General features: G+C 37.1%; 1 long non-coding RNA gene across 1 annotated transcript; it reads right to left on the reverse strand.

The window, feature by feature from the left end:
* Positions 1-6,528: 6,528 nt before the first annotated feature.
* Positions 6,529-15,598, reverse strand: LOC129349406 (uncharacterized). The gene is made up of 2 exons (XR_008602398.1): positions 15,474-15,598; positions 6,529-12,723 (listed from the first exon to the last, which is right to left on the reverse strand). It is a non-coding gene; the product is annotated as an uncharacterized LOC129349406 (long non-coding RNA).
* Between the last annotated feature and the right edge of the window lie 638 nt (positions 15,599-16,236).

Raw genomic sequence — 16,236 nt, forward strand, 5'->3', positions numbered from 1 at the left:
GTGTAGCCAAATATTTACAATTATTTTGTTATGTGGTTGTTGGTTATTGGATCCAGTGTGAACAGTATATTTTTGGACACTTTTATGTGAGTCATGTAGAATCAAATGATTTTACGCAAATATCACAATTTTCAGTTTAGAATGTTGGAATTTTCCCGATGGAACCAAGCATCACATATGATTTGCTCAGGGACTGTTGCAAAGTTGAAAACCTCACCATCCTTTCTGTTTTTACAGGGTTTTTTTCTTTTTATCATTATTAATGTTTAAACAGTAAATTACTTTATATAGCAAAGGATTGTGGGAAAATATATGCTCACTACAGGAAATCTTCTGTACTGTGAATCCATTCACATTAGCAAACCTGAAAACAAAACGCTGTCCAAAGGCCAGGGAAATTTCTTCATTTTTTAAAAAACTGTTTTTGGGGAAATTGTGGTGAAAGTACAGAAAAGAAAAATGGCATTAAGGCAACAAAAAGGTTGTTATATTTCATGTAAAACTGTGACTTTTTCTACATGTCAACTTTCTGTCAAGTTGACTAGCTTTTCTTTTTTTTGTTTGAAGATTCTACATTTGTCAGTGTCAACGTATCAGCTTTATGTTAGACATATATTTTGACAGATAAAGAACCATCACTGGATAGATGATGAACCTGGTATTTTTTTAGTGGTGGGACGTGATTAAAAAAATTAGTCTAATTAATTACAGGCTTTGTAATTAATTAATCAAAATTAATCGCATTTCAAACAGCAATATTTGACACAATAGATAATTATTTTCAATTCAAATAAATTTTGGTTGACAGTTGAATCAATGAATAGACATATACATGTGTATAATTTAAAATTTATAAAATTAATACCATTTTAAAATGGAACATAAAGAAAATAAAGTTATTGTGATGATTTAAGGCCTAGATTTAGTTCAGTTTTCCCACTGTATGGCACATAAAAAAAGCATAAGTAGTTCAAGGACCTTCAAAAAGTTGAAAATCCACCGATTCATTCTGTTTTCATAGTTTCTGGGTCTGATAAATGGTGTCATTTTGATGTTTCTTAAAAACAAAAATATTTTTTCATAAACTAAAAGTTTATAATGAAGTTATTAAAAGACAAACATTTTTGTGGTTTAACTCGGTGGTTCCCAACCTGGGGTCTGCGCCCCCTCAGGGGGGCGCCAGAGATCTGAGAGGGGGCGTGAAGCTTTGTCTGCTCTGAGGCTGTGATGTTATAAAAAATAGATTTTTACATTCTGGATAAAATCAGAGTAACAGACTCACTGTGACGTCACAAGTCTATCTATAAAACATTTTTAAAACACATTTATTTGGTCTTTCCTCAGGTTGGCTTCTAGTTCATCCCGATTCATTAGTTTGTGTGCAGTTAGAAAATTACTGACGGAAACGGTGTCTGAAAAACGCAAAACGGGTGAAGATTCATCAGTACCTAAAAACTCCGGCTATACCTCGAGAGTTACCTTAAATTTGGTTTTATTAAAGGACAAGACAGAATTATGTTATTTGAGGTGAAATGCTCACAAATGACAGCGTGAAGGAAACAAAACACAGTTCGGTAAAGTCGGAAAGATATTCACAAATTCGGATTTCCGGCATCAATAACTCATTAAATATACGTTGTCTAAACATGAACGATGCCTCTTTTCCATCGTTGTTAGATAGACAATGTACTACAAGCCCAGGTAAATCAAAAGTAGCTGTCTTTCAAGCTGCAGAAATAACATTGGTGTCTATGAGCAGCTGGCTGTGTGACGAGTGAACAGGGACCGTATGCAAAATGCAAAACCGCTGCAAACAGCGAAGAGACACAAATATTCAACAAATTTACTGCAGCCAGCAACTGACTCCTGCTGGTCATACTACAACTCTTGGTTTGATATAAATGTTTTCCCCATAATTTTTAGGGTTTTTTTAGTTAAAAAAAAATCAATAACTTAACTCTTATGCATTGTAGTGTCACCAAATTTACTGCAGCCATAAACTCTCTTCTCCTCGCATAGTACAACTCTTGGTTTGACTCTATTAGTAATACAATTCAATAACTTCCCTCTTATGTTTTGTAGTGTACTTATGGGGTGGTTTTGGTGGGGTTGGGGTGGGGGTGGGTTGGGGGTGGTAGGCGCCGCGGTGGGGGGCGCTGGGGCTGGGGTTCAGCTTAAAGGGGGGCTCCAAGCCTAACAGGTTGAGAACCACTGCACTATCACACCATAGTAGAAGATGGGATCTAGTGATGTTGATGGAGCTGTGGCTTAACTGATTACAGGCAGCTGTCCCCCTTGATTAAAGGTCACATAGTGACATTTTTATTGTCTTTTTAAGGTCGTTGCAAACTTTGAGGTGTAAACTGCAAGGTGTTAACATATGGAGACATTTACTTCTGCCATTTCTCTGGCTTTTGATTGACTAATCAATTAACTGACTTGCCGTGTCAGGATTTGCTAAAATGTTACATAACCTTATACTAAAGTTAAGGGATCAATGAATCAGAGTAGTAAGTACAGTTCAAGCGGACATGAATTTCAGTACGTTACAGGGAAAGTTCCCCATTTTCAACCATTTACATTGAATCCTCTTGAAATATACTTGTGTATGCTCTATAATAATATGTGGCGACTGTGTCAGAGGCTGACAGAGAGATTTCAAAGACCGTTGTTGATGTGCTGAAGGGGAGAAAGTGGCTGGTAAATGGTTTGATTTCTCAGATAAAACTATTACTGCCATTTTCATTTTCTACTGAGACGTATCTGCAGCTGAATGGATGTGAAATGCGAGAGGCTGGCAGGACAGAAGTTCATGTAATTAGACTTACTGGCAGCACTTCATGCTTTAACACTAAAAACACTCTGCCACAACAACTGGGCAGTAACCCAAGATGCATAAAAGCCCACCAATGCATTCCCGCAATCAATCTGATAGCACCTACTGTGATAGCAGAAACAAATTGCAGAGTTGTAAACAAACAAATAATACAGTGACTACAGATAAGATATAATAGGCTGACATGGTCAAAGGACTACACTATATATTATGATGCTTCTGTGTAGCATAGCATTCCTATTTTTAACATAATAGTGCATTTAAAAAAAGAAATCTAGGAAGGAAAATTGAATTAGTTATCCTGTGCTCTCCCATCCCTCAGCAATTACTCTTGAAGTATGTTTGTCCACGGCGCTTTACCTCCAGGTGACCGCGTGAGGCTCAGACACACAGTGTACTTGGCAAATTTAATTCGCACAATCAGTAAGAACAAGGTAAAGATACAGGATCATTAAGGAACTTCCACTGTGCATTTTTCTATCAAAGGTATACGGTCAAACTTTCCTTGAATCTGTCTATTTACTAGTGCAACTAGGTGAAAAAGTTGAACATTTTCCATCAGTTATTTAAGAAAGTGAAAAATAAATCTATTCTTCATTTGTCTACACACATAAAGGGAAGTATTAAAAATCTTTTTTGTTTTAATTTGGATGACTATGGCTTATAGCTCATGAAAATTTACGAAATCCAGTATCTCAAATTATTAAAGTATTTATTTTAGTTAAGGAAATGACTGTTCATACAGGATAAATACTGTGTATCTCTTGGTCTAGTTTAGTACACGCAACCACAATCATGGAGAAGACTGCTGACTTGAAAGTTGTCCAAAAGACGACCATCAACACTCTCTACAGAGGAGGGAAGGCCGTTACTGAAAAGGCTGGCTGTTGGCGGAAGGCTGTATCAAAGCACATCAAGGGAAAGTCGACTGGAAGGGGAAAGTGCAGTAGGAAAAGATGCACAAGCAAAAGGGCCTTGAGCAGACCACAGCCTTGAGTGGATGGTCAAGAAGTTGATTCATGAACATCGGAGAGCCTCACAAGGACTCAGGCTGGTGTCAGTGCATCAACGGCCACCAAGTACAGATGGCTTCAGGAAAGAAGCTACAACTGTCACATTCCTTACACCAAGACACTCCTGAACTAGAGACGTCAGAAGATCTTATCTGTGCTAAGAAGAAAAAGAACTGGACTGTTGCTCAGATCCAAAATTCTCTTGTCAGATGAAAATAAACTTTACATCTTACTTTGAAATCAAGTTCCCAGAATCTGGAGGATGAGTGAAGAGGAACAGAATCCATTCAAAATGTTTAAAGTCCAGGGAGACGTTTCTGCAGTTTGTGATGATTTTTGGTGTCATGACATCTGCTAGTGTTGGTCCACTGTGTTGTATCAAGTCCATCTACCATCTACCACTCCATGCTTCCATCTACTGACAAGTTTTATGGAGATGCCAACTTCCTCAACGTCTCAAGAACTGTTCAAATGAAAACCTGAAATTTTCACCGTTATTTCTTGTCATGTCATTGATTCAGAATCTGAAATATTTGAATGAGTATATTCAATAATCTATGGTTTTGAATGAGTTGAAATATGTATAAAAATTATTCCCAGTTTTGAGCACACATTATCATAAAAAGTGGCAATGTAGAAGTAAAGTAGTAATATTTTCTGAACCATATGTTGTAGCATAAAACACAATGAAACAAAATACCATGTACAAAACTTTTAAATCTAAAATACCTGGTCACAAAATGAAGAAAAGTTCTTGCTGTTGAATTTTCATAACTGATTGTACAGATATGACAAGCTAGACCACCGAATTGTAGAAGAAAATTATCTTTTTAGTGTATTTTTTGTATTTCTTTAGTAAACAGCGTGAACTGTTTTCATACTTATAATATTTATTGTATTCATAGTTAACTATTCATACTTTCTGAGATAGTCATTCAAATATAATTCCCTTATTTCAACCAGAACCAAAGTAGTTGATTAAATGACTCACTGTCAGACTTTGCCAACACCCGTGCCAAGTTATTACCATAGCAAAAAGAAAAATAAAAAAGAGAGAAGCATACTCTGATTAATTTCAAACTTTAACAGTGATTTACTGAAATACATCATATAACAAGCTTGCTAGCTGATTTCTCCATCAGTGATGCAAAGCAACCTTAGTCATCATACATGCGACACTGTCCGCAAACGAGTTGACTTCCTCTCCTGCACCCACACACACATCCACCTTTGACTGAAAGAAGAAAATTCACACCTGCAAGCAGTTTCTGTGAGTGGTAGTGGGGAAATGTGAAGTAGCACTATGAAGCCTGTTTAGGGGAACTGGTCTGCATATTAAAATAAAAAGCTGAATGAAGAAGGTGGATTCGTCATAGCTGAATCCAAATGCATTAATATGACTAAAGTTAAACATCACACTGTTGAAAATGTTGCCAATTGCAGCAGCTTAACAAATTCATTTAAAGTGGTGCCTTTTACATAAATCCATGGATGTTTCTATGAATATCATTCCAATTACTGCGCTGTCAGAAGTGGACTGCAGAGAGAAGAAGGCATTATGTAAACACAGGACCCCTGACACTGGTGCCGGTGGAGGGAACTATAGAAATGAACTACGGAGCAGTTTGTTGCTTGTGTTGTTGGTGGTGGGCGGCAGCTGTATTTACCAGTGGAGCCTGTTTCCTGTGATTTAATGAGCATCAGGGGCACTTCAGGGCTGATGTCACTGTTCACCTCTGAGCAAGAGTGGGATTTCACCAGCTGGTGATAAAAGATAATAAACCATTACAACAGTTTGGACAGCTTGCTTTGCTCTCTACACTTTCTGCTTTTGTTTTGTCCTTGTAAAACTGTAAAGGAAAGTGTGTTCGGCTCAAGTTATGCTCTACATTCACACTGAATAACTATTTTGGGGCGCATATTTGAGCGTCAAATGAATATAATTTATGTAATTATGTGAAATTAATGGTTAACTTGAAATACAAGGACTTTAATAGTTACTGTATGGTAAGTGGCAACTATTAAAGGCAGATGTAGTTCTTTTTCCTTCATTTGCACAGTGTAGCTGTTTGAAAAGCAAACCCATTTGGTTTGTCATGTGTATGAAGACACACATGGACAAGCAAGCAGGTGCAACTATACAGTCCAGACATGAAGCCTAACATAAAATCTAAACTTGATTTATTGTTGACTTCTCTATGCTGAAGTTGTGCTGCGATTAAAATGGAACGCTTTGTGTGGACATAATTGGTTCGTAACCCTTTAAATATCAAACTACGTTCAGGCAGAAGTTGTTCTAGTGGCCGTAAGGCTAACACCACAACAATGGCCCAACAAAGTTCTGTAGGTGTGAAAGAAGACGCACCACTGCCTCCATCCACTGCCTGTTCTGTGCATTCATTCATCCATAAACAAGTAAGCCTGGACTCTCTCTTTTCTGGTTTTTTATAATGGTCAGACTGGCACAGGTTCGCCTGCTAAGTGAACTGTAACTGATGCACCACATTCACAGCCAAATTTAATTTCTATTCATCCATTTTCCTTCACAGTCCCAAATACACTGTAAAAAAAATACACAGTGTAAATGGGGCAGCGAGGGTACCTCATGAAATAAACTGTGGAATACTGTACATTGAAAAACTGTAAAATCTGTTAAAATAATGACAATCTGTGAAATAGTGATATTTTAGCTGTTTAAAATACAGTGAGACAGTGTAATTTTACATACACATAATGCACAATACAGATTTCTGATGTATACATTATATACAGTCTTACTCTGCTCTATTTACAGTAAACATGCAAATTATTACTTTTTTCTGTGGTTTCACTAGATATTATTTGCAACTGATCAAAACAGTTAAACTACAGTTGAATATTTAATCCTCATCACACATCATTTTTGCTTCAAATAACAGAAAATATCAGTTTCAAATACATTTCAAAATGCAGAAAAAGTGGAACAGTAACATTTCTAAAACACTAAATACAGTGAAAATAATGGCACATATCTATAATATATCTTACTCAGATACAGTAAAACATTGTCAAATTTTATGCTTACATGTTCTAAAAGAACCAAAAGTCATTTATAACAAATACAGATTGAGCTACTGATCACAAGGTCAGGAGAGTGAGCCCCAGCAACGGCAGGCTGTTGGGTCATTTTAAGATTCAGATAAGGCTTATAAAAAAAAAAATAATAATAAAGAATACATGATGCCTGTAAAATAACAGCAAATTGTTCAAACAATTACTGCTAAAACCATTAATTTTTACAATGTAGAAATTCAAGGTACCTCAGCAGCTTGGTGAAGAAGAGGAGTCTATAGCTACAAAGCTTGTCCAGCCAAGTTTGCCACCTGTTTTCAGGTTTGGTCTCACAGTCTCACATGGCCCAAGTTAGTATTAAGACAAACAATACAAAATTGAAAGGCATTTCCAGCATCAACAAACATCAAAGAGAGCAGAAAAGACACATCCTTTCATGTATGTTGGGTTTTGCCTCCTTTTCTTTGCTCTAAAATTTCACATCTATTGCAAACATTAATGTAATTTGAATTTGACATCAACAGCATCTGAGGTTTCTATTGAGTTTATTGTAAATCTGCAGCATCAAACAGCAGCAGGATCCACACCAGTGTCTCCGAAGCGATGGGCTTGTGTGCATTTATGCATGTGGCACAAAGGCGGGAGCTTCATTAATTATTTTTTTTTTAATAAATTATCCTTAACATGGAAACAGAATCATTCAGGACCTAACTGTAAATGATGCTGTGCACTTCCCTTCACATCAGACAGGAGACACACACACACACACACACACACACACACACCTACACACACACACATCCTCTTTCTAAGCTACAGTTCAATTATTCTTAAACTGCGTCTTGCCAGCTGTATATTATTTTACTGCAAAACCAGACCTGTTTTCTAAATTCAAAATATTTTTCTTACATTTCTACCCCCCCCTCTGGCGGAAACGGGCTTCCATACATTTTCTCCTCAGCTGGTAGCAGAAAAGTGGCCACCATGCAACAGACTGCACCTGAGCTATTTTCGCCGCTTTCTTCCACTTTGCTCATTAAAACTGCGAGCTATTTCTTTAATGCCTCTACATGCGGTTCAGACTTGACCCATGTTGGATTCAGATTGAATGCTGAAGCTCTGCGAGGAGTCTGAAGCAGGATTTACTCAGACTGAAGTGCTTGTCGGATGGGCAGAGTCTGACCATTTCTAAGGTTCATATTCATGCAGTAACTAACCGACTATAAAGCTGCAAGAAAATATGGATATACACTGACACATCCTCAAGTAGATACAGCTTAAGCTTCAGATGTATCAGAGATTTCTGCCTGCCAGGTCGTATTTGTACATGACTGACCTCTTCCATTGTGATTCTCACCTTCCTCCTTCATTCTAATTAGAAGTCCAACTCTCCAGTTCAAACCAGAATATCTGCTCAGCGTTTAAATACCTGCCCTGCTTTGAAGCAAGCATGTTTATTTTTATAGCACCTTGTTATACACAGAGGTTATGTAAAGGGCTTTATAGGCAAAGCTGAAAAATACAATACTGACTAGGCAGCAGCAGAATGAAATTCATTTAATTGGTTAAATCAAAAACAGCACAGACAAGTTAAGCACATTTTATAGAAATGAAACTGGTTGACTGAGACAGCAGAGAAAGACAAAAGGTAAGAAAAACAAAAATGCATAAAATATAAAGTATAAATATAATAGAACAAAGTGAATTCAAATCAAGTGAAGAAAAGTGTAGAAAAAAATGAGACAGTGAAGACCAGACTTTAGAATAAAGCGGATTGATCTTACAGGTTTGTATTCAGCAAACATATCTTTTGGGCCCATACCATCCAGAAACTTACACACAGTTAGTAAGGCCTTCAATTCAACTCTGTATCATGGAGAATTTCTAGTCCGTCTACCACAACCCCTGGATTACTCTAACAATAAATAATCAGAACAGGTTTTTAAAAAGGAAAAACCTCAGAATCTGTGATCTTCACAACAAACCAAGCTGGTCTTGAGGTTAACTGACTACAGCCATGCAGCATTTTAATGTAAATACCGTTCTGTACCCTGCCCAGTGTGCATCGTCAGCCTACACAGGTAAGAATAGCCTCTGATTCTGTTCTCATGTCATGAGCAGCATAACTGTATGAGGCCAATTATGCAGGACCAAAGGAATCTCTGTTAAGTCTATCATGTGTGATGAACATTGTGGCAGGTCAAGTAACACATATGGGACATACAAAACAATGTTAGCATCTTTTTACAGTTCACATGTTGACCCTATATTTTATGAGTCACTGTGAATCTGACCCATATGGACTCTTCTTATAAGCATTACATCCTTAGCACATTTAATTGGGGTGATTTTCACTCTCCTAAAGAGTATTATCATCTTTACATTGTAGATTCTATGTCCATATATTTCAACACACGTATTAAATATATGTAAATGTCAATAGCACTGGTAACTGATTGAACCTTAAAACTCCTGTCTTTGTACCAGCGTTACATATTTAGAAGATTTTTCCATGAAATCAGTCTCTTCCTGTCTCAAAATGGCTTGGATGCAACTCCACGCTGCTGCTTCCTCTTCCTCCTGCAGATCTATAAAATCCCATCTTTTATTTCCATCAACTCCTCCCCTCTCACTGCAGCTCGAGCAGACCAGCTCATCTATATCTCTGCCTGAGCACTGTAAAACTACTCTACATTGCACAATGGCAAGCGGTAATATTGAAGTAACTCAATCATACATGTTCAAACCAGATTCTGAGGAAGAATAATGATAGAGAAAGTTCCACTCTGCAGATTGACAAGGTTGGTTCTGTAAGTTTGTTACGTCTGAAAACCTGACAGTCCAATTCTGTGTTTTTGAGGCTGTCATCGATCCACTGCAGCGTTTAAGTGGAGATGTTCAGCCCTGGAGTTAGCTCCTTTTTTAATTCATAACATGTCTTTCAGCATATAAAAATAATGTATACGCTCTCTCGTCATGCCTACAAATACATCCTGATGGCTTCAGGAGTGCATAAATCACGTCTACCACACTATTATGAATGTATTAAGATCAGTTTAATATATGATACATTTTCAAACTGATAAAGTCTTGCTATAGCAGTGTCGGAGATTTTGGAGACACAAAGTTAACTTGATGTTGTGCGTCAGCTCTTTCTAAGACAGTTTCTAACTTTGTGATCTCTCAGTTTACAGCACCATCTGATGTCAAACAAACAAATGCTATATTCAGCTGCAGCATTAAAACTTCATAAAATTTTAATCTTGTGAAGACTTTAGTAACGAATAAATCAAGGAGAAAATATAAAGTTTTATTGTGGCAACAAAGGATATGTGGAACTTTATTGTCCTCCAAACTTAGGCAGACGATTATAGACATGTGGTTGAAGTTATGTAATCTGTAGTAAGTTAAATGTGTTTTATTTTACAGTGTATAAATCTCCACATAGTTAATGAATTACATATAACAAGGTCATGTTTAAAGAGCTGCAGCTTTAGGTTCTGGATGATTTCTAAATTTCTATGTGGGTCATTGTGTTGCATTAAACTAATTAGTAAACTTTACCTATTATTAGAATGTAATGCAGAAAATAACATCAGGGACTTTATGGTCATCCTATGATTACATTGATATATATTTGCACAAACAGTTTTATCATAAAACTTATAAAAACCCCAAACTGAACTTATTTACCAGCAGCTACTTCCTGAAAGCCGGCTGACAATAAATCAATGCTCTGTGTGAGTGTTATCCTGTGTGGTTATTGGTGTTATTTACCAGAATAATCTGTCCTGACTGTACAACACAACATTAGCTTTAAGATGTACACAAACTTTAGTTAAGAATTTGTGGCTCTGGATTTGTGGAACTAGATCTGGCAGAAAAAAAAATCATTTTAAGAAAACATTTAGGACCAATGACCTTTATTTTTTAATCAAAATATTTTGTTACTTCGCTAAGAGCTTCAGTAAAAAGCAACTGGACTACTATTTGGTTCTTGATGATGTTTCACCTCTCATCTAAGAGGCTTCTATGGCTGAAAGCTGCTTTTTACTGAAACTCTTAGATTAATATGACCTTGATGATTGAGAATCTACACAGGTATTTTGTTACCTTTTTCTTCCTATTGCATACCTTTTGGCCCCCGAATTACCCTGGTGAAGGCTGCACATGTGAAGTTTTTCCTCACTGGAATCAAAGACAGCGATAATTGAGTCACTTCAGTTCCTGTCAGTGTGACTTTTCAGAAATACAGTTGCTGTTTATAACTTTATGATTCAGAGACATGAGTAAGTACAGCATTGCAGACAGCTAGTTCATGTTTACGCAGAAATAGCTTGCTTTATTAGTGAAAAGCCCTTTTGACTTTGCATAAATAGTAACTGTGTAGAACTGGAAAGCTGTACCGTTTAGATTCAGCCTCAAATGCATCTTCTGCACCCCCAAATACATTTAGGATGAATTTACCACTGCAGGAGTTATGTAAACCACTACTACTGATATGCACCCTGGCAGCTTTAAAGAGGATCCCTCACACCAGTCAGGCTATTTCTCATGGACAATGACATTTGTGAAACCTTAAATATTCACCATGTCACTAGTGCCTCACTTGTTTATCCCAAACATCGCAAATTGTCCTCAGAGTTCTTTACTGTCTGTACAACATGCAACATATTAACTCCTTCATGTAACTGGCCTCCACACATGCACATTTTGCATGAAAAACACACACACATAACTGCATTACATTCTGAAAAGTAATTCAAAGGAGCTATTCACATCACCCAATTAAATGCATTGCTACAAGATTTTAAAAAAATCTAATTCAATGATTTAGAAAAAAAACTATTTAAATTGCAAACATTATTTCAATGGGTTGTGTTGACATTATAATGTTGGTAATTACATCAACTTAATATTTTGTGTAATTTAAACTCAAACTTTTGCATTAGCTGAATAAAAACTAAACCCAAGTTGAGGTAATTTAATGAAATTGGCTTGATAACTTCTTTTTATTCAATCTGAGGTCAGGATTGTCCCATCCCCGATCTAAACATGTCAATTTTGGATAGTTAAAACTGGTAGTTCAAAACACCCTTAACTGTACAGGAAAAGCTAATTCTCATATCTCAGTGTCCTCTGTTGGTTGAACATAATTTCATTAAAAGTTGTCTTAACTCAAAAAGACTGATGCAAATTGTTGTTTTAGCATTTGTTTTGTTGAGCCCAAACATTATTTTTCTGACTGTACCAGTTTACAATAAACTGGATTTACAGTGTTTGTCAAATCTATTTTGTAAATCTGCCCCTTTCTTTTAATTTTCAGGCTTTTATTCTGATCCAAAGGAAACTGCTTCTCTATGAAAGCAGTAACATTGTTGTTTAAATTTATCAGATTGCACTTAATGCATCTACTTTTACCAGATGGCTTGTGTATGTACTTAAAGAAAATCTATTTTAGAAACCCCTCACGTCTTGTGAAATGTTAGCAGCAGCTAAATTTGCTTAAATATTAAAATGTCCTTGAAAAGCTAAATAAAGCATGCAGCTGTTTTGTCAAAGAAGCTTTTGCAAGCTTCTAATTTGCAATTCAGGAGCGACTGGATCTGCCAGTTCCGTGACAAAAAAAAAAAACACTGTGGTGAAGTATTCCAATTTTTTTCACAGAGGGAGCGCTTGTGTTCTGCCTCTCAGTAACCCTGACTCCCTCAGTCTGCTGTTGAAGCTCCTCAGAGTTACATTCACATGTTCTTGTCTCCCTCTGCAGGGCGTCAGCAGAGCTCAGCACTGTGCTTTAGTTTCCTCTTGTCACACTAGTTGTCACTGTAATACAGGAAATAAATGAGCATTAGCATGACTGAGCATGCAGTATTTCCATTTCAATGTCTTGTGTTTCATCATTCGTATGCTGTTTTATGCATTAATCACATTGGATCCTGTATATATTCTGAGCTGATTTCCCAGGCTGTGTTTCTCATGAGTCAAATTATGTTAAAAACTAAAAGTTCTACAGGATGAGAAGAAACTGTGGAGCTTTTTCTTTTTTTTTTAACTGAAGGGAAGACGGCACATTAGCATCATTCATCTCTGAGATTGGCTCAGTTAATTACTGGCTTTATTTGGATAATGTTTTGATACTCCACCTAGTCAGTTCAGTTGCTACTTTAGCATTCAGAGGAGCATTTATATACCTGAAGCCCAGGAAACTGACTCATGTCTGAGAAAATGATGTTTAGTTTTCTGCAAACGGACAGTATCATCTTTATTCCTCACAAACAGCCTGTTATACTGTTGCTCTGCAGCTGACCTTGTAGCTTTTTGTAAAGGAAAAAGGCCTCTTTTAATACCAAATCAGCTCACCTAGAAGGAGAATGTGTATTTTAAAAATCAGGATTTTACTTTATGTGAGATTCAATAATTGTGTAATGTGGCGGCTAGTTAACCCTGACGCCTTTTGTGTCAGGATGAGCTCAGCCCTTGTATTTTTTTGTTGAAAAAGCACAAAAGTGAGCTGAATGAAATGCCAAGCTCATCATGTATTTCATTCTTATCCAATTTCACACAGCAAATCTGTATGCACTCCAAACTCATTACGCCATAGAGCGGTAAAGGGCGCATGAGTCATCAAGGCATATCTGTATGAGTGGGCTGCAGACGGCTCATGCAGAGGAGCCCACGTGTTGCTTTTTCAGCCACGGTGATGTCATAACCAGAGACTTCCTGAACACAAGGTTCATTCACGGAGCCCTCCTCCCGACACGGGGACTGAGCACCAAACAAGCTGTCCCCATGGCAACTGCAGCCTCCGGGCATGTGAGTCCCCTTCTTGTTTGTTATTTGAGGGAGGATTTGAGTTTGAAACTGTGTGTGTACTGTCCACGATCACGTGTGCCCATGCAAACAGCACACAACATTCCTCGGTTCAAGTTCTGAATATTTTTATGTTGTATATAAACAAACAAGCTGGGTCTCCCATGAGTCCATCTGCTCCTGGCTCAGAGCAGGAGGAGAGCACTTGATGAGTCACTGTCTACTGTGGGTCCACTAATATTCAATTTTCCTCTCATGATAGGCACCATAGAGAGTGAAGAGACACCTTCGAGCTGTCTCTACTGTACACATGAGAGATGAACCTCAAGGAACACATGAGCCCAGAACATTTAAAGTGAAAATCCATTTATATTTACCTCATTAACATGTCAATATGGTGTTCTAGCACACTGGAAGACATACAGTTAGGGTCACTTCATGCAAAACCACTCAGTGCCTCCTACCTGCTCTCCATAGAATCAACTGATTTGTTTAAACTTTAGTATATTTAATGACGTTATGCAACATTTAACCTCCATGCTTGGATTTTTTTTTTTTTAGAGCTACAGTCCCTTAAAGTACATAGTGATAGGTTTAAAATGTCATGCCTTTTAATTCCAGAAATATTATTGGTACAGGAAATTATTTTTTCGGGGTTGAAAAATACATTTGAGCTATTGAAAACTGCAACCAAATCAGCTGCACTTCCACATCAACCTAAAGACAAAATCTTGTTTTTGTTCAATTAGATTTTTCTATAATCAACTTTGAGCATCAGTTTGATGGGATAAAAAATCATTTTTAAAAATTTTCTCAAGTGAACTATCAGGAAACATATGAAACATCCAGGGTACCTGTCAAGTGTTCTCCCACTTTCAATGCCGTGTGAATATCATTGATGATTTTTGAGGGTTTGTGTTCAGTTTCCCCACTTGAAAAAGGATGTTTCATCTACCCAGGTTATGAGCTGGGCTCCACTCATGAGTCAGACAGTTGCTTTCTTTTCTTCCTCATTTATTTTGCAATGATTGCAAGGTCATGGAATACAATGATGTCAACTTAGGTGATAGGTTTAGTTGATAGGGTTAATTGATAGGTTTAGGTCAAAAACATTTAAACAAAACACAAAAGAACAATGTTCACAATATTGCATTCGGCAGATAGTAACAGCCATTCCCCACGTACAATTTCACCTCATTAGTAAATGCCATTCAATGTATGTTTGTTAACCTCAACATCAAATAACTGAAGCAACAAACCATGGCATGACCAATTTTCAACAAATCCTATGCCGCATATGAATTTACCTGCATTTTAAAGAGTTGATTTTAATCACATTTTAACAAATTTTACTCAACATTTCTATCAGACTTTTTAAACTATTTTTATACTTTTTAATTCATATTTTTAAAATTATTTAATGTGCATAAAGTGACTTTTAAAGTGCATTCCGTTCCAGATCCAATGAATAAACAAATAGAATAAAGTGCATAGTACAACCCACCATTACAAACAGAATGAATTACCTGGTCTTTTAACCTTCGCTGGAAAACCTCTAATTAGCACCAATTAGCCTGCAATCTTATTTCAACTGAGCAATTACAAACACAGCAACTATTGGCATACAGACATAAAAAAGTTAACAACGAGCCGCTCGTGGCTGACGCCGATCTCCGTGGCTAATGCTAATGCTAACACGTTCTGCAGCGGCACACATCGGCAGGTTAAACAGTCTCCTAGATCTTTCATGATTCTGCTCTTACCGGCTGCTACCCGGATTTTTGTAGATGAAGCAGTCCTGTACAGTTTTCCGCAGATCCTCACGCTCACAGCCACTTTGTTTGAGGAGGTCATTCATTCTCCTCAGTGCTGCGTGTGTCCCTTTTTATGCTGCAGGTAGCAAACCTGTAGCCGCAGATTGGTTCCGCCCCAGCTGAGTGTAGCACCTGTGTGAATGCTTCTTCTTTCTATCAGATTTCAGCTTCTCCCAGTTTGACTTGACAGTACCAGTGCTTCTTTCTAATACTATCTATCCAGGATATTAAACTGGTGCAGTTTTGCTATTGAAACTATGTTTATCTGAAGGCATTTATACTCAAAGTTGGTTTTAGAAAAAAGTCATGCTGACCACAATCAAGAGTTTGTACTGTGATGACTGAACTTGATGTGAAATGGATTTAGTTGCACTTTTCAACGAGCTCAAATGTGTTTTTCATCCCTGAAGATTTCACGTCTATCTCCAGTACAAATGAAGTTATGAGGGCTCAAAAATGCTGGAGAAAAAAAACAAATTAAAAAGTGAAAATTTTGCAACACCTCTAAGTAACTCAAGGGCTTATAACTTGGAACATATTCATAGCATGAAGGTAAACTTTTACATGGTCTTACAAGTTATTTCAGCTGATTCTGAGGGGGTCAGATAGGAAGCACTGATTGATTTTTCATGGAACTGAATATTCAACTATGACATAGAGAGATCATTTCTTTAGGGGTTTAATCAACGCTTGGAGAGGGATTTTAAGGCTC

This window comes from Amphiprion ocellaris, chromosome 8 (genome assembly GCF_022539595.1).
Source record: "Amphiprion ocellaris isolate individual 3 ecotype Okinawa chromosome 8, ASM2253959v1, whole genome shotgun sequence".
NCBI lineage: Eukaryota > Metazoa > Chordata > Actinopteri > Pomacentridae > Amphiprion > Amphiprion ocellaris.